This window comes from Lissotriton vulgaris, chromosome 7 (assembly GCF_964263255.1).
Source record: "Lissotriton vulgaris chromosome 7, aLisVul1.2, whole genome shotgun sequence".
NCBI classification, from domain to species: domain Eukaryota; kingdom Metazoa; phylum Chordata; class Amphibia; order Caudata; family Salamandridae; genus Lissotriton; species Lissotriton vulgaris.
In genome coordinates this window covers 1,389,748,058-1,389,764,542 of record NC_141695.1, presented here as the reverse complement: position 1 = coordinate 1,389,764,542, position 16,485 = coordinate 1,389,748,058, and the positions used below count along the sequence as shown (strand labels likewise).

Below are 16,485 nucleotides of genomic sequence, written 5' to 3'. Positions count from 1 at the left end.
GTCTGAATGTTCACCTGTGTTGTAATATTAAACCCCTTATTGTTGTAAACGCCTACTTACTAAGGAGTTCTCAAGCTCAGCCCCACACAGACCTGGAACTGATTATGTTAATGCAAACTATTTAAGAAACTGAGCCTGATCTAAAAGATTTCCTTGGATCTAGGACCATTTCGCCTAGCTTTTAGGTGCTTCCTTCTCCTAAAGTCCTTTGTAAAACTTGGGAAAACCTCACAGAACAGACTTCCAGGAGGTCAGATGGGTTCCCTTGTGCCTTCACACACACATACACACACTTTCTAGCCCACTTAAGGACAAAAGGATGCGTAAGTCTACATAGGGCCAGTGGCGCAATGGATAACACGTCTGACTACGGATCAGAAGATTGTAGGTTCGACTCCTATCTGGCTCGGAAGGGTTATAGGTCCCTGTTTGATTATATTCCTGTGGAATTTTTATTTACCTCAGACTTGTTGTAGGTTCAATATTCTCCAGCAGGACTCATCCAGCAGTTGTTCCACGGTAGAGCGCAAGTAATAGGACCACAGCTAGTTAAACGTTTCCCATTTGCTGCTGGACTCTATGTGATGGCCGTCACGTGGTGTGCTGCTTTTGTATTTCAACATGGGTCCCTGATACTCTTAATTGCGAAAAAGCTTGTTGACAAAAGTGTGTGTGCGCGAGGGTCTGTGGACGTAGGCAGGTGTGTGCACTTGAATGCTTACCCATTTACATGTGTGAGAGGAACAAACCAACTCCCTGTGGGCTGCAGGCTTACAACTGGTAGCCCCAGTAGCCAGGCAGAACCACAGGTAAGGAGAGAGAGAAAGTTGGTCCATTATTAGAGAAGGACCATAAGCATCTTGCACTGCTACCTTCTTCCCCTCTCAGCCACGATCGGCCAAGACCTCTCTATTAGGGTAGAGGGTGAACATTTCTTGGACCTCAGAAACTGAGGGATGTAGACCCAATATGTCCTCCAAGCGCCTAGAGACCTGGTGCCCAATCTGGCATGGTGTTTTTCAGCTTACCCGACCAATCCGGTTGCAAGGTGGACTTTAACAATACTGCTAAAAAGGCACTCCCAGACATCCCTGAGGCCTTCATTTGCATAGGCCCTGCCCTTCTCTTTGTCCTGATTCCCACAAATCAACACAACACTGCAGCAGTATAGATTTGGGGATGGTGAAGAATAATGACAGTGAGGCTAAAAAAGAGAAAGAAAAGTCCCAGAAGTCCTGCAGGCTTCCTTGCTAAATGCAGCTGAACATAGAGCGCACCTTCTTTACTGCAAAGCAAATACATTAAAAATGTTGAGGAGAGACTAATTGAAAAATACATATTACGGGGACAGCACTGGGACCTGCTTTATTTTTTCAATTAGTCTTGAAAACAAAAAAGATTTCTCTCCTGAAAGCTGTTAAAAATATGGAACGCTTCACGAATTTGCGTGTCATCCTTGCGCAGGGGCCATGCTAATCTTCTCTGTATCGTTCCAATTTTAGTATATGTGCTGCCGAAGCGAGCACACTTTATTGATGAACTGACAATGTTTATAAACTCTCTAAATCTACAGTCTCTAGACATAGGGTGGCCTGGCAGAGATGCTCAGATGGCCAGTACGCATTCAAATCTGAGCCAATGGTCAAAAATGTATGAAGAGTAGCAATCCATTATTCTTCACTGCATTTGTGGTCCAAGACTAAACACACCGTAAGTATGTAGATTATACCAGGTTTGCAAAGGCTCCTGGGTCGGGCTACAGACAAGGAGCATTGTGACGTCACGCTGCCTGTGGAACAGTGATATTAAAGGTGAAACAGCTGCACAGTAGGTTAGGTGAAGGGCTCTGAGAGTGGAAAGGCAGCATGCTTGGGTCCCTGGACAAGGTGAGCTTATGATAATGTGTCTGAATGTTCACCTGTGTTGTAATATTAAACCCCTTATTGTTGTAAACGCCTACTTACTAAGGAGTTCTCAAGCTCAGCCCCACACAGACCTGGAACTGATTATGTTAATGCAAACTATTTAAGAAACTGAGCCTGATCTAAAAGATTTCCTTGGATCTAGGACCATTTCGCCTAGCTTTTAGGTGCTTCCTTCTCCTAAAGTCCTTTGTAAAACTTGGGAAAACCTCACAGAACAGACTTCCAGGAGGTCAGATGGGTTCCCTTGTGCCTTCACACACACATACACACACTTTCTAGCCCACTTAAGGACAAAAGGATGCGTAAGTCTACATAGGGCCAGTGGCGCAATGGATAACGCGTCTGACTACGGATCAGAAGATTGTAGGTTCGACTCCTATCTGGCTCGGAAGGGTTGTAGGTCCCTGTTTGATTATATTCCTGTGGAATTTTTATTTACCTCAGACTTGTTGTAGGTTCAATATTCTCCAGCAGGACTCATCCAGCAGTTGTTCCACGGTAGAGCGCAAGTAATAGGACCACAGCTAGTTAAACGTTTCCCATTTGCTGCTGGACTCTATGTGATGGCCGTCACGTGGTGTGCTGCTTTTGTATTTCAACATGGGTCCCTGATACTCTTAATTGCGAAAAAGCTTGTTGACAAAAGTGTGTGTGCGCGAGGGTCTGTGGACGTAGGCAGGTGTGTGCACTTGAATGCTTACCCATTTACATGTGTGAGAGGAACAAACCAACTCCCTGTGGGCTGCAGGCTTACAACTGGTAGCCCCAGTAGCCAGGCAGAACCACAGGTAAGGAGAGAGAGAAAGTTGGTCCATTATTAGAGAAGGACCATAAGCATCTTGCACTGCTACCTTCTTCCCCTCTCAGCCACGATCGGCCAAGACCTCTCTATTAGGGTAGAGGGTGAACATTTCTTGGACCTCAGAAACTGAGGGATGTAGACCCAATATGTCCTCCAAGCGCCTAGACACCTGGTGCCCAATCTGGCATGGTGTTTTTCAGCTTACCCGACCAATCCGGTTGCAAGGTGGACTTTAACAATACTGCTAAAAAGGCACTCCCAGACATCCCTGAGGCCTTCATTTGCATAGGCCCTGCCCTTCTCTTTGTCCTGATTCCCACAAATCAACACAACACTGCAGCAGTATAGATTTGGGGGTGGTGAAGAATAATGACAGTGAGGCTAAAAAAGAGAAAGAAAAGTCCCAGAAGTCCTGCAGGCTTCCTTGCTAAATGCAGCTGAACATAGAGCGCACCTTCTTTACTGCAAAGCAAATACATTAAAAATGTTGAGGAGAGACTAATTGAAAAATACATATTACGGGGACAGCACTGGGACCTGCTTTATTTTTTCAATTAGTCTTGAAAACAAAAAAGATTTCTCTCCTGAAAGCTGTTAAAAATATGGAACGCTTCACGAATTTGCGTGTCATCCTTGCGCAGGGGCCATGCTAATCTTCTCTGTATCGTTCCAATTTTAGTATATGTGCTGCCGAAGCGAGCACACTTTATTGATGAACTGACAATGTTTATAAACTCTCTAAATCTACAGTCTCTAGACATAGGGTGGCCTGGCAGAGATGCTCAGATGGCCAGTACGCATTCAAATCTGAGCCAATGGTCAAAAATGTATGAAGAGTAGCAATCCATTATTCTTCACTGCATTTGTGGTCCAAGACTAAACACACCGTAAGTATGTAGATTATACCAGGTTTGCAAAGGCTCCTGGGTCGGGCTACAGACAAGGAGCATTGTGACGTCACGCTGCCTGTGGAACAGTGATATTAAAGGTGAAACAGCTGCACAGTAGGTTAGGTGAAGGGCTCTGAGAGTGGAAAGGCAGCATGCTTGGGTCCCTGGACAAGGTGAGCTTATGATAATGTGTCTGAATGTTCACCTGTGTTGTAATATTAAACCCCTTATTGTTGTAAACGCCTACTTACTAAGGAGTTCTCAAGCTCAGCCCCACACAGACCTGGAACTGATTATGTTAATGCAAACTATTTAAGAAACTGAGCCTGATCTAAAAGATTTCCTTGGATCTAGGACCATTTCGCCTAGCTTTTAGGTGCTTCCTTCTCCTAAAGTCCTTTGTAAAACTTGGGAAAACCTCACAGAACAGACTTCCAGGAGGTCAGATGGGTTTCCTTGTGCCTTCACACACACATACACACACTTTCTAGCCCACTTAAGGACAAAAGGATGCGTAAGTCTACATAGGGCCAGTGGCGCAATGGATAACGCGTCTGACTACGGATCAGAAGATTGTAGGTTCGACTCCTATCTGGCTCGGAAGGGTTGTAGGTCCCTGTTTGATTATATTCCTGTGGAATTTTTATTTACCTCAGACTTGTTGTAGGTTCAATATTCTCCAGCAGGATTCATCCAGCAGTTGTTCCACGGTAGAGCGCAAGTAATAGGACCACAGCTAGTTAAACGTTTCCCATTTGCTGCTGGACTCTATGTGATGGCCGTCACGTGGTGTGCTGCTTTTGTATTTCAACATGGGTCCCTGATACTCTTAATTGCGAAAAAGCTTGTTGACAAAAGTGTGTGTGCGCGAGGGTCTGTGGACGTAGGCAGGTGTGTGCACTTGAATGCTTACCCATTTACATGTGTGAGAGGAACAAACCAACTCCCTGTGGGCTGCAGGCTTACAACTGGTAGCCCCAGTAGCCAGGCAGAACCACAGGTAAGGAGAGAGAGAAAGTTGGTCCATTATTAGAGAAGGACCATAAGCATCTTGCACTGCTACCTTCTTCCCCTCTCAGCCACGATCGGCCAAGACCTCTCTATTAGGGTAGAGGGTGAACATTTCTTGGACCTCAGAAACTGAGGGATGTAGACCCAATATGTCCTCCAAGCGCCTAGAGACCTGGTGCCCAATCTGGCATGGTGTTTTTCAGCTTACCCGACCAATCCGGTTGCAAGGTGGACTTTAACAATACTGCTAAAAAGGCACTCCCAGACATCCCTGAGGCCTTCATTTGCATAGGCCCTGCCCTTCTCTTTGTCCTGATTCCCACAAATCAACACAACACTGCAGCAGTATAGATTTGGGGGTGGTGAAGAATAATGACAGTGAGGCTAAAAAAGAGAAAGAAAAGTCCCAGAAGTCCTGCAGGCTTCCTTGCTAAATGCAGCTGAACATAGAGCGCACCTTCTTTACTGCAAAGCAAATACATTAAAAATGTTGAGGAGAGACTAATTGAAAAATACATATTACGGGGACAGCACTGGGACCTGCTTTATTTTTTCAATTAGTCTTGAAAACAAAAAAGATTTCTCTCCTGAAAGCTGTTAAAAATATGGAACGCTTCACGAATTTGCGTGTCATCCTTGCGCAGGGGCCATGCTAATCTTCTCTGTATCGTTCCAATTTTAGTATATGTGCTGCCGAAGCGAGCACACTTTATTGATGAACTGACAATGTTTATAAACTCTCTAAATCTACAGTCTCTAGACATAGGGTGGCCTGGCAGAGATGCTCAGATGGCCAGTACGCATTCAAATCTGAGCCAATGGTCAAAAATGTATGAAGAGTAGCAATCCATTATTCTTCACTGCATTTGTGGTCCAAGACTAAACACACCGTAAGTATGTAGATTATACCAGGTTTGCAAAGGCTCCTGGGTCGGGCTACAGACAAGGAGCATTGTGACGTCACGCTGCCTGTGGAACAGTGATATTAAAGGTGAAACAGCTGCACAGTAGGTTAGGTGAAGGGCTCTGAGAGTGGAAAGGCAGCATGCTTGGGTCCCTGGACAAGGTGAGCTTATGATAATGTGTCTGAATGTTCACCTGTGTTGTAATATTAAACCCCTTATTGTTGTAAACGCCTACTTACTAAGGAGTTCTCAAGCTCAGCCCCACACAGACCTGGAACTGATTATGTTAATGCAAACTATTTAAGAAACTGAGCCTGATCTAAAAGATTTCCTTGGATCTAGGACCATTTCGCCTAGCTTTTAGGTGCTTCCTTCTCCTAAAGTCCTTTGTAAAACTTGGGAAAACCTCACAGAACAGACTTCCAGGAGGTCAGATGGGTTCCCTTGTGCCTTCACACACACATACACACACTTTCTAGCCCACTTAAGGACAAAAGGATGCGTAAGTCTACATAGGGCCAGTGGCGCAATGGATAACACGTCTGACTACGGATCAGAAGATTGTAGGTTCGACTCCTATCTGGCTCGGAAGGGTTGTAGGTCCCTGTTTGATTATATTCCTGTGGAATTTTTATTTACCTCAGACTTGTTGTAGGTTCAATATTCTCCAGCAGGACTCATCCAGCAGTTGTTCCACGGTAGAGCGCAAGTAATAGGACCACAGCTAGTTAAACGTTTCCCATTTGCTGCTGGACTCTATGTGATGGCCGTCACGTGGTGTGCTGCTTTTGTATTTCAACATGGGTCCCTGATACTCTTAATTGCGAAAAAGCTTGTTGACAAAAGTGTGTGTGCGCGAGGGTCTGTGGACGTAGGCAGGTGTGTGCACTTGAATGCTTACCCATTTACATGTGTGAGAGGAACAAACCAACTCCCTGTGGGCTGCAGGCTTACAACTGGTAGCCCCAGTAGCCAGGCAGAACCACAGGTAAGGAGAGAGAGAAAGTTGGTCCATTATTAGAGAAGGACCATAAGCATCTTGCACTGCTACCTTCTTCCCCTCTCAGCCACGATCGGCCAAGACCTCTCTATTAGGGTAGAGGGTGAACATTTCTTGGACCTCAGAAACTGAGGGATGTAGACCCAATATGTCCTCCAAGCGCCTAGAGACCTGGTGCCCAATCTGGCATGGTGTTTTTCAGCTTACCCGACCAATCCGGTTGCAAGGTGGACTTTAACAATACTGCTAAAAAGGCACTCCCAGACATCCCTGAGGCCTTCATTTGCATAGGCCCTGCCCTTCTCTTTGTCCTGATTCCCACAAATCAACACAACACTGCAGCAGTATAGATTTGGGGATGGTGAAGAATAATGACAGTGAGGCTAAAAAAGAGAAAGAAAAGTCCCAGAAGTCCTGCAGGCTTCCTTGCTAAATGCAGCTGAACATAGAGCGCACCTTCTTTACTGCAAAGCAAATACATTAAAAATGTTGAGGAGAGACTAATTGAAAAATACATATTACGGGGACAGCACTGGGACCTGCTTTATTTTTTCAATTAGTCTTGAAAACAAAAAAGATTTCTCTCCTGAAAGCTGTTAAAAATATGGAACGCTTCACGAATTTGCGTGTCATCCTTGCGCAGGGGCCATGCTAATCTTCTCTGTATCGTTCCAATTTTAGTATATGTGCTGCCGAAGCGAGCACACTTTATTGATGAACTGACAATGTTTATAAACTCTCTAAATCTACAGTCTCTAGACATAGGGTGGCCTGGCAGAGATGCTCAGATGGCCAGTACGCATTCAAATCTGAGCCAATGGTCAAAAATGTATGAAGAGTAGCAATCCATTATTCTTCACTGCATTTGTGGTCCAAGACTAAACACACCGTAAGTATGTAGATTATACCAGGTTTGCAAAGGCTCCTGGGTCGGGCTACAGACAAGGAGCATTGTGACGTCACGCTGCCTGTGGAACAGTGATATTAAAGGTGAAACAGCTGCACAGTAGGTTAGGTGAAGGGCTCTGAGAGTGGAAAGGCAGCATGCTTGGGTCCCTGGACAAGGTGAGCTTATGATAATGTGTCTGAATGTTCACCTGTGTTGTAATATTAAACCCCTTATTGTTGTAAACGCCTACTTACTAAGGAGTTCTCAAGCTCAGCCCCACACAGACCTGGAACTGATTATGTTAATGCAAACTATTTAAGAAACTGAGCCTGATCTAAAAGATTTCCTTGGATCTAGGACCATTTCGCCTAGCTTTTAGGTGCTTCCTTCTCCTAAAGTCCTTTGTAAAACTTGGGAAAACCTCACAGAACAGACTTCCAGGAGGTCAGATGGGTTCCCTTGTGCCTTCACACACACATACACACACTTTCTAGCCCACTTAAGGACAAAAGGATGCGTAAGTCTACATAGGGCCAGTGGCGCAATGGATAACGCGTCTGACTACGGATCAGAAGATTGTAGGTTCGACTCCTATCTGGCTCGGAAGGGTTGTAGGTCCCTGTTTGATTATATTCCTGTGGAATTTTTATTTACCTCAGACTTGTTGTAGGTTCAATATTCTCCAGCAGGACTCATCCAGCAGTTGTTCCACGGTAGAGCGCAAGTAATAGGACCACAGCTAGTTAAACGTTTCCCATTTGCTGCTGGACTCTATGTGATGGCCGTCACGTGGTGTGCTGCTTTTGTATTTCAACATGGGTCCCTGATACTCTTAATTGCGAAAAAGCTTGTTGACAAAAGTGTGTGTGCGCGAGGGTCTGTGGACGTAGGCAGGTGTGTGCACTTGAATGCTTACCCATTTACATGTGTGAGAGGAACAAACCAACTCCCTGTGGGCTGCAGGCTTACAACTGGTAGCCCCAGTAGCCAGGCAGAACCACAGGTAAGGAGAGAGAGAAAGTTGGTCCATTATTAGAGAAGGACCATAAGCATCTTGCACTGCTACCTTCTTCCCCTCTCAGCCACGATCGGCCAAGACCTCTCTATTAGGGTAGAGGGTGAACATTTCTTGGACCTCAGAAACTGAGGGATGTAGACCCAATATGTCCTCCAAGCGCCTAGACACCTGGTGCCCAATCTGGCATGGTGTTTTTCAGCTTACCCGACCAATCCGGTTGCAAGGTGGACTTTAACAATACTGCTAAAAAGGCACTCCCAGACATCCCTGAGGCCTTCATTTGCATAGGCCCTGCCCTTCTCTTTGTCCTGATTCCCACAAATCAACACAACACTGCAGCAGTATAGATTTGGGGGTGGTGAAGAATAATGACAGTGAGGCTAAAAAAGAGAAAGAAAAGTCCCAGAAGTCCTGCAGGCTTCCTTGCTAAATGCAGCTGAACATAGAGCGCACCTTCTTTACTGCAAAGCAAATACATTAAAAATGTTGAGGAGAGACTAATTGAAAAATACATATTACGGGGACAGCACTGGGACCTGCTTTATTTTTTCAATTAGTCTTGAAAACAAAAAAGATTTCTCTCCTGAAAGCTGTTAAAAATATGGAACGCTTCACGAATTTGCGTGTCATCCTTGCGCAGGGGCCATGCTAATCTTCTCTGTATCGTTCCAATTTTAGTATATGTGCTGCCGAAGCGAGCACACTTTATTGATGAACTGACAATGTTTATAAACTCTCTAAATCTACAGTCTCTAGACATAGGGTGGCCTGGCAGAGATGCTCAGATGGCCAGTACGCATTCAAATCTGAGCCAATGGTCAAAAATGTATGAAGAGTAGCAATCCATTATTCTTCACTGCATTTGTGGTCCAAGACTAAACACACCGTAAGTATGTAGATTATACCAGGTTTGCAAAGGCTCCTGGGTCGGGCTACAGACAAGGAGCATTGTGACGTCACGCTGCCTGTGGAACAGTGATATTAAAGGTGAAACAGCTGCACAGTAGGTTAGGTGAAGGGCTCTGAGAGTGGAAAGGCAGCATGCTTGGGTCCCTGGACAAGGTGAGCTTATGATAATGTGTCTGAATGTTCACCTGTGTTGTAATATTAAACCCCTTATTGTTGTAAACGCCTACTTACTAAGGAGTTCTCAAGCTCAGCCCCACACAGACCTGGAACTGATTATGTTAATGCAAACTATTTAAGAAACTGAGCCTGATCTAAAAGATTTCCTTGGATCTAGGACCATTTCGCCTAGCTTTTAGGTGCTTCCTTCTCCTAAAGTCCTTTGTAAAACTTGGGAAAACCTCACAGAACAGACTTCCAGGAGGTCAGATGGGTTTCCTTGTGCCTTCACACACACATACACACACTTTCTAGCCCACTTAAGGACAAAAGGATGCGTAAGTCTACATAGGGCCAGTGGCGCAATGGATAACGCGTCTGACTACGGATCAGAAGATTGTAGGTTCGACTCCTATCTGGCTCGGAAGGGTTGTAGGTCCCTGTTTGATTATATTCCTGTGGAATTTTTATTTACCTCAGACTTGTTGTAGGTTCAATATTCTCCAGCAGGATTCATCCAGCAGTTGTTCCACGGTAGAGCGCAAGTAATAGGACCACAGCTAGTTAAACGTTTCCCATTTGCTGCTGGACTCTATGTGATGGCCGTCACGTGGTGTGCTGCTTTTGTATTTCAACATGGGTCCCTGATACTCTTAATTGCGAAAAAGCTTGTTGACAAAAGTGTGTGTGCGCGAGGGTCTGTGGACGTAGGCAGGTGTGTGCACTTGAATGCTTACCCATTTACATGTGTGAGAGGAACAAACCAACTCCCTGTGGGCTGCAGGCTTACAACTGGTAGCCCCAGTAGCCAGGCAGAACCACAGGTAAGGAGAGAGAGAAAGTTGGTCCATTATTAGAGAAGGACCATAAGCATCTTGCACTGCTACCTTCTTCCCCTCTCAGCCACGATCGGCCAAGACCTCTCTATTAGGGTAGAGGGTGAACATTTCTTGGACCTCAGAAACTGAGGGATGTAGACCCAATATGTCCTCCAAGCGCCTAGAGACCTGGTGCCCAATCTGGCATGGTGTTTTTCAGCTTACCCGACCAATCCGGTTGCAAGGTGGACTTTAACAATACTGCTAAAAAGGCACTCCCAGACATCCCTGAGGCCTTCATTTGCATAGGCCCTGCCCTTCTCTTTGTCCTGATTCCCACAAATCAACACAACACTGCAGCAGTATAGATTTGGGGGTGGTGAAGAATAATGACAGTGAGGCTAAAAAAGAGAAAGAAAAGTCCCAGAAGTCCTGCAGGCTTCCTTGCTAAATGCAGCTGAACATAGAGCGCACCTTCTTTACTGCAAAGCAAATACATTAAAAATGTTGAGGAGAGACTAATTGAAAAATACATATTACGGGGACAGCACTGGGACCTGCTTTATTTTTTCAATTAGTCTTGAAAACAAAAAAGATTTCTCTCCTGAAAGCTGTTAAAAATATGGAACGCTTCACGAATTTGCGTGTCATCCTTGCGCAGGGGCCATGCTAATCTTCTCTGTATCGTTCCAATTTTAGTATATGTGCTGCCGAAGCGAGCACACTTTATTGATGAACTGACAATGTTTATAAACTCTCTAAATCTACAGTCTCTAGACATAGGGTGGCCTGGCAGAGATGCTCAGATGGCCAGTACGCATTCAAATCTGAGCCAATGGTCAAAAATGTATGAAGAGTAGCAATCCATTATTCTTCACTGCATTTGTGGTCCAAGACTAAACACACCGTAAGTATGTAGATTATACCAGGTTTGCAAAGGCTCCTGGGTCGGGCTACAGACAAGGAGCATTGTGACGTCACGCTGCCTGTGGAACAGTGATATTAAAGGTGAAACAGCTGCACAGTAGGTTAGGTGAAGGGCTCTGAGAGTGGAAAGGCAGCATGCTTGGGTCCCTGGACAAGGTGAGCTTATGATAATGTGTCTGAATGTTCACCTGTGTTGTAATATTAAACCCCTTATTGTTGTAAACGCCTACTTACTAAGGAGTTCTCAAGCTCAGCCCCACACAGACCTGGAACTGATTATGTTAATGCAAACTATTTAAGAAACTGAGCCTGATCTAAAAGATTTCCTTGGATCTAGGACCATTTCGCCTAGCTTTTAGGTGCTTCCTTCTCCTAAAGTCCTTTGTAAAACTTGGGAAAACCTCACAGAACAGACTTCCAGGAGGTCAGATGGGTTCCCTTGTGCCTTCACACACACATACACACACTTTCTAGCCCACTTAAGGACAAAAGGATGCGTAAGTCTACATAGGGCCAGTGGCGCAATGGATAACACGTCTGACTACGGATCAGAAGATTGTAGGTTCGACTCCTATCTGGCTCGGAAGGGTTGTAGGTCCCTGTTTGATTATATTCCTGTGGAATTTTTATTTACCTCAGACTTGTTGTAGGTTCAATATTCTCCAGCAGGACTCATCCAGCAGTTGTTCCACGGTAGAGCGCAAGTAATAGGACCACAGCTAGTTAAACGTTTCCCATTTGCTGCTGGACTCTATGTGATGGCCGTCACGTGGTGTGCTGCTTTTGTATTTCAACATGGGTCCCTGATACTCTTAATTGCGAAAAAGCTTGTTGACAAAAGTGTGTGTGCGCGAGGGTCTGTGGACGTAGGCAGGTGTGTGCACTTGAATGCTTACCCATTTACATGTGTGAGAGGAACAAACCAACTCCCTGTGGGCTGCAGGCTTACAACTGGTAGCCCCAGTAGCCAGGCAGAACCACAGGTAAGGAGAGAGAGAAAGTTGGTCCATTATTAGAGAAGGACCATAAGCATCTTGCACTGCTACCTTCTTCCCCTCTCAGCCACGATCGGCCAAGACCTCTCTATTAGGGTAGAGGGTGAACATTTCTTGGACCTCAGAAACTGAGGGATGTAGACCCAATATGTCCTCCAAGCGCCTAGAGACCTGGTGCCCAATCTGGCATGGTGTTTTTCAGCTTACCCGACCAATCCGGTTGCAAGGTGGACTTTAACAATACTGCTAAAAAGGCACTCCCAGACATCCCTGAGGCCTTCATTTGCATAGGCCCTGCCCTTCTCTTTGTCCTGATTCCCACAAATCAACACAACACTGCAGCAGTATAGATTTGGGGATGGTGAAGAATAATGACAGTGAGGCTAAAAAAGAGAAAGAAAAGTCCCAGAAGTCCTGCAGGCTTCCTTGCTAAATGCAGCTGAACATAGAGCGCACCTTCTTTACTGCAAAGCAAATACATTAAAAATGTTGAGGAGAGACTAATTGAAAAATACATATTACGGGGACAGCACTGGGACCTGCTTTATTTTTTCAATTAGTCTTGAAAACAAAAAAGATTTCTCTCCTGAAAGCTGTTAAAAATATGGAACGCTTCACGAATTTGCGTGTCATCCTTGCGCAGGGGCCATGCTAATCTTCTCTGTATCGTTCCAATTTTAGTATATGTGCTGCCGAAGCGAGCACACTTTATTGATGAACTGACAATGTTTATAAACTCTCTAAATCTACAGTCTCTAGACATAGGGTGGCCTGGCAGAGATGCTCAGATGGCCAGTACGCATTCAAATCTGAGCCAATGGTCAAAAATGTATGAAGAGTAGCAATCCATTATTCTTCACTGCATTTGTGGTCCAAGACTAAACACACCGTAAGTATGTAGATTATACCAGGTTTGCAAAGGCTCCTGGGTCGGGCTACAGACAAGGAGCATTGTGACGTCACGCTGCCTGTGGAACAGTGATATTAAAGGTGAAACAGCTGCACAGTAGGTTAGGTGAAGGGCTCTGAGAGTGGAAAGGCAGCATGCTTGGGTCCCTGGACAAGGTGAGCTTATGATAATGTGTCTGAATGTTCACCTGTGTTGTAATATTAAACCCCTTATTGTTGTAAACGCCTACTTACTAAGGAGTTCTCAAGCTCAGCCCCACACAGACCTGGAACTGATTATGTTAATGCAAACTATTTAAGAAACTGAGCCTGATCTAAAAGATTTCCTTGGATCTAGGACCATTTCGCCTAGCTTTTAGGTGCTTCCTTCTCCTAAAGTCCTTTGTAAAACTTGGGAAAACCTCACAGAACAGACTTCCAGGAGGTCAGATGGGTTCCCTTGTGCCTTCACACACACATACACACACTTTCTAGCCCACTTAAGGACAAAAGGATGCGTAAGTCTACATAGGGCCAGTGGCGCAATGGATAACGCGTCTGACTACGGATCAGAAGATTGTAGGTTCGACTCCTATCTGGCTCGGAAGGGTTGTAGGTCCCTGTTTGATTATATTCCTGTGGAATTTTTATTTACCTCAGACTTGTTGTAGGTTCAATATTCTCCAGCAGGACTCATCCAGCAGTTGTTCCACGGTAGAGCGCAAGTAATAGGACCACAGCTAGTTAAACGTTTCCCATTTGCTGCTGGACTCTATGTGATGGCCGTCACGTGGTGTGCTGCTTTTGTATTTCAACATGGGTCCCTGATACTCTTAATTGCGAAAAAGCTTGTTGACAAAAGTGTGTGTGCGCGAGGGTCTGTGGACGTAGGCAGGTGTGTGCACTTGAATGCTTACCCATTTACATGTGTGAGAGGAACAAACCAACTCCCTGTGGGCTGCAGGCTTACAACTGGTAGCCCCAGTAGCCAGGCAGAACCACAGGTAAGGAGAGAGAGAAAGTTGGTCCATTATTAGAGAAGGACCATAAGCATCTTGCACTGCTACCTTCTTCCCCTCTCAGCCACGATCGGCCAAGACCTCTCTATTAGGGTAGAGGGTGAACATTTCTTGGACCTCAGAAACTGAGGGATGTAGACCCAATATGTCCTCCAAGCGCCTAGACACCTGGTGCCCAATCTGGCATGGTGTTTTTCAGCTTACCCGACCAATCCGGTTGCAAGGTGGACTTTAACAATACTGCTAAAAAGGCACTCCCAGACATCCCTGAGGCCTTCATTTGCATAGGCCCTGCCCTTCTCTTTGTCCTGATTCCCACAAATCAACACAACACTGCAGCAGTATAGATTTGGGGGTGGTGAAGAATAATGACAGTGAGGCTAAAAAAGAGAAAGAAAAGTCCCAGAAGTCCTGCAGGCTTCCTTGCTAAATGCAGCTGAACATAGAGCGCACCTTCTTTACTGCAAAGCAAATACATTAAAAATGTTGAGGAGAGACTAATTGAAAAATACATATTACGGGGACAGCACTGGGACCTGCTTTATTTTTTCAATTAGTCTTGAAAACAAAAAAGATTTCTCTCCTGAAAGCTGTTAAAAATATGGAACGCTTCACGAATTTGCGTGTCATCCTTGCGCAGGGGCCATGCTAATCTTCTCTGTATCGTTCCAATTTTAGTATATGTGCTGCCGAAGCGAGCACACTTTATTGATGAACTGACAATGTTTATAAACTCTCTAAATCTACAGTCTCTAGACATAGGGTGGCCTGGCAGAGATGCTCAGATGGCCAGTACGCATTCAAATCTGAGCCAATGGTCAAAAATGTATGAAGAGTAGCAATCCATTATTCTTCACTGCATTTGTGGTCCAAGACTAAACACACCGTAAGTATGTAGATTATACCAGGTTTGCAAAGGCTCCTGGGTCGGGCTACAGACAAGGAGCATTGTGACGTCACGCTGCCTGTGGAACAGTGATATTAAAGGTGAAACAGCTGCACAGTAGGTTAGGTGAAGGGCTCTGAGAGTGGAAAGGCAGCATGCTTGGGTCCCTGGACAAGGTGAGCTTATGATAATGTGTCTGAATGTTCACCTGTGTTGTAATATTAAACCCCTTATTGTTGTAAACGCCTACTTACTAAGGAGTTCTCAAGCTCAGCCCCACACAGACCTGGAACTGATTATGTTAATGCAAACTATTTAAGAAACTGAGCCTGATCTAAAAGATTTCCTTGGATCTAGGACCATTTCGCCTAGCTTTTAGGTGCTTCCTTCTCCTAAAGTCCTTTGTAAAACTTGGGAAAACCTCACAGAACAGACTTCCAGGAGGTCAGATGGGTTTCCTTGTGCCTTCACACACACATACACACACTTTCTAGCCCACTTAAGGACAAAAGGATGCGTAAGTCTACATAGGGCCAGTGGCGCAATGGATAACGCGTCTGACTACGGATCAGAAGATTGTAGGTTCGACTCCTATCTGGCTCGGAAGGGTTGTAGGTCCCTGTTTGATTATATTCCTGTGGAATTTTTATTTACCTCAGACTTGTTGTAGGTTCAATATTCTCCAGCAGGATTCATCCAGCAGTTGTTCCACGGTAGAGCGCAAGTAATAGGACCACAGCTAGTTAAACGTTTCCCATTTGCTGCTGGACTCTATGTGATGGCCGTCACGTGGTGTGCTGCTTTTGTATTTCAACATGGGTCCCTGATACTCTTAATTGCGAAAAAGCTTGTTGACAAAAGTGTGTGTGCGCGAGGGTCTGTGGACGTAGGCAGGTGTGTGCACTTGAATGCTTACCCATTTACATGTGTGAGAGGAACAAACCAACTCCCTGTGGGCTGCAGGCTTACAACTGGTAGCCCCAGTAGCCAGGCAGAACCACAGGTAAGGAGAGAGAGAAAGTTGGTCCATTATTAGAGAAGGACCATAAGCATCTTGCACTGCTACCTTCTTCCCCTCTCAGCCACGATCGGCCAAGACCTCTCTATTAGGGTAGAGGGTGAACATTTCTTGGACCTCAGAAACTGAGGGATGTAGACCCAATATGTCCTCCAAGCGCCTAGAGACCTGGTGCCCAATCTGGCATGGTGTTTTTCAGCTTACCCGACCAATCCGGTTGCAAGGTGGACTTTAACAATACTGCTAAAAAGGCACTCCCAGACATCCCTGAGGCCTTCATTTGCATAGGCCCTGCCCTTCTCTTTGTCCTGATTCCCACAAATCAACACAACACTGCAGCAGTATAGATTTGGGGGTGGTGAAGAATAATGACAGTGAGGCTAAAAAAGAGAAAGAAAAGTCCCAGAAGTCCTGCAGGCTTCCTTGCTA

The 16,485-nt window shown here is 45.2% G+C and overlaps 14 non-coding genes across 14 annotated transcripts; 6 read left to right on the top strand and 8 right to left on the bottom strand.

Annotated features, from left to right (window-relative positions):
- Positions 1 to 1,419: 1,419 nt before the first annotated feature.
- On the bottom strand, positions 1,420 to 1,526 carry LOC147704416 (U6 spliceosomal RNA). Its single transcript, XR_015298947.1, has one exon. It is a non-coding gene; the product is annotated as a U6 spliceosomal RNA (small nuclear RNA).
- A 714-nt stretch (positions 1,527 to 2,240) lies between these two features.
- TRNAR-ACG (transfer RNA arginine (anticodon ACG)) lies at positions 2,241 to 2,313 on the top strand. The gene has a single exon. It is a non-coding gene; the product is annotated as a tRNA-Arg (tRNA).
- Positions 2,314 to 3,323: 1,010 nt separating this feature from the next.
- On the bottom strand, positions 3,324 to 3,430 carry LOC147704414 (U6 spliceosomal RNA). Its single transcript, XR_015298946.1, has one exon. It is a non-coding gene; the product is annotated as a U6 spliceosomal RNA (small nuclear RNA).
- A 714-nt stretch (positions 3,431 to 4,144) lies between these two features.
- Positions 4,145 to 4,217, top strand: TRNAR-ACG (transfer RNA arginine (anticodon ACG)). Its single transcript has one exon. It is a non-coding gene; the product is annotated as a tRNA-Arg (tRNA).
- A 1,010-nt stretch (positions 4,218 to 5,227) lies between these two features.
- On the bottom strand, positions 5,228 to 5,334 carry LOC147704412 (U6 spliceosomal RNA). Its single transcript, XR_015298945.1, has one exon. It is a non-coding gene; the product is annotated as a U6 spliceosomal RNA (small nuclear RNA).
- Positions 5,335 to 7,131: 1,797 nt separating this feature from the next.
- On the bottom strand, positions 7,132 to 7,238 carry LOC147704411 (U6 spliceosomal RNA). The gene has a single exon (XR_015298944.1). It is a non-coding gene; the product is annotated as a U6 spliceosomal RNA (small nuclear RNA).
- A 714-nt stretch (positions 7,239 to 7,952) lies between these two features.
- TRNAR-ACG (transfer RNA arginine (anticodon ACG)) lies at positions 7,953 to 8,025 on the top strand. The gene has a single exon. It is a non-coding gene; the product is annotated as a tRNA-Arg (tRNA).
- Positions 8,026 to 9,035: 1,010 nt separating this feature from the next.
- On the bottom strand, positions 9,036 to 9,142 carry LOC147704409 (U6 spliceosomal RNA). The gene has a single exon (XR_015298943.1). It is a non-coding gene; the product is annotated as a U6 spliceosomal RNA (small nuclear RNA).
- Positions 9,143 to 9,856: 714 nt separating this feature from the next.
- TRNAR-ACG (transfer RNA arginine (anticodon ACG)) lies at positions 9,857 to 9,929 on the top strand. Its single transcript has one exon. It is a non-coding gene; the product is annotated as a tRNA-Arg (tRNA).
- A 1,010-nt stretch (positions 9,930 to 10,939) lies between these two features.
- On the bottom strand, positions 10,940 to 11,046 carry LOC147704407 (U6 spliceosomal RNA). Its single transcript, XR_015298942.1, has one exon. It is a non-coding gene; the product is annotated as a U6 spliceosomal RNA (small nuclear RNA).
- A 1,797-nt stretch (positions 11,047 to 12,843) lies between these two features.
- On the bottom strand, positions 12,844 to 12,950 carry LOC147704406 (U6 spliceosomal RNA). Its single transcript, XR_015298941.1, has one exon. It is a non-coding gene; the product is annotated as a U6 spliceosomal RNA (small nuclear RNA).
- A 714-nt stretch (positions 12,951 to 13,664) lies between these two features.
- Positions 13,665 to 13,737, top strand: TRNAR-ACG (transfer RNA arginine (anticodon ACG)). The gene has a single exon. It is a non-coding gene; the product is annotated as a tRNA-Arg (tRNA).
- A 1,010-nt stretch (positions 13,738 to 14,747) lies between these two features.
- On the bottom strand, positions 14,748 to 14,854 carry LOC147704404 (U6 spliceosomal RNA). Its single transcript, XR_015298940.1, has one exon. It is a non-coding gene; the product is annotated as a U6 spliceosomal RNA (small nuclear RNA).
- A 714-nt stretch (positions 14,855 to 15,568) lies between these two features.
- Positions 15,569 to 15,641, top strand: TRNAR-ACG (transfer RNA arginine (anticodon ACG)). The gene has a single exon. It is a non-coding gene; the product is annotated as a tRNA-Arg (tRNA).
- The last annotated feature ends 844 nt before the right edge of the window (positions 15,642 to 16,485 follow it).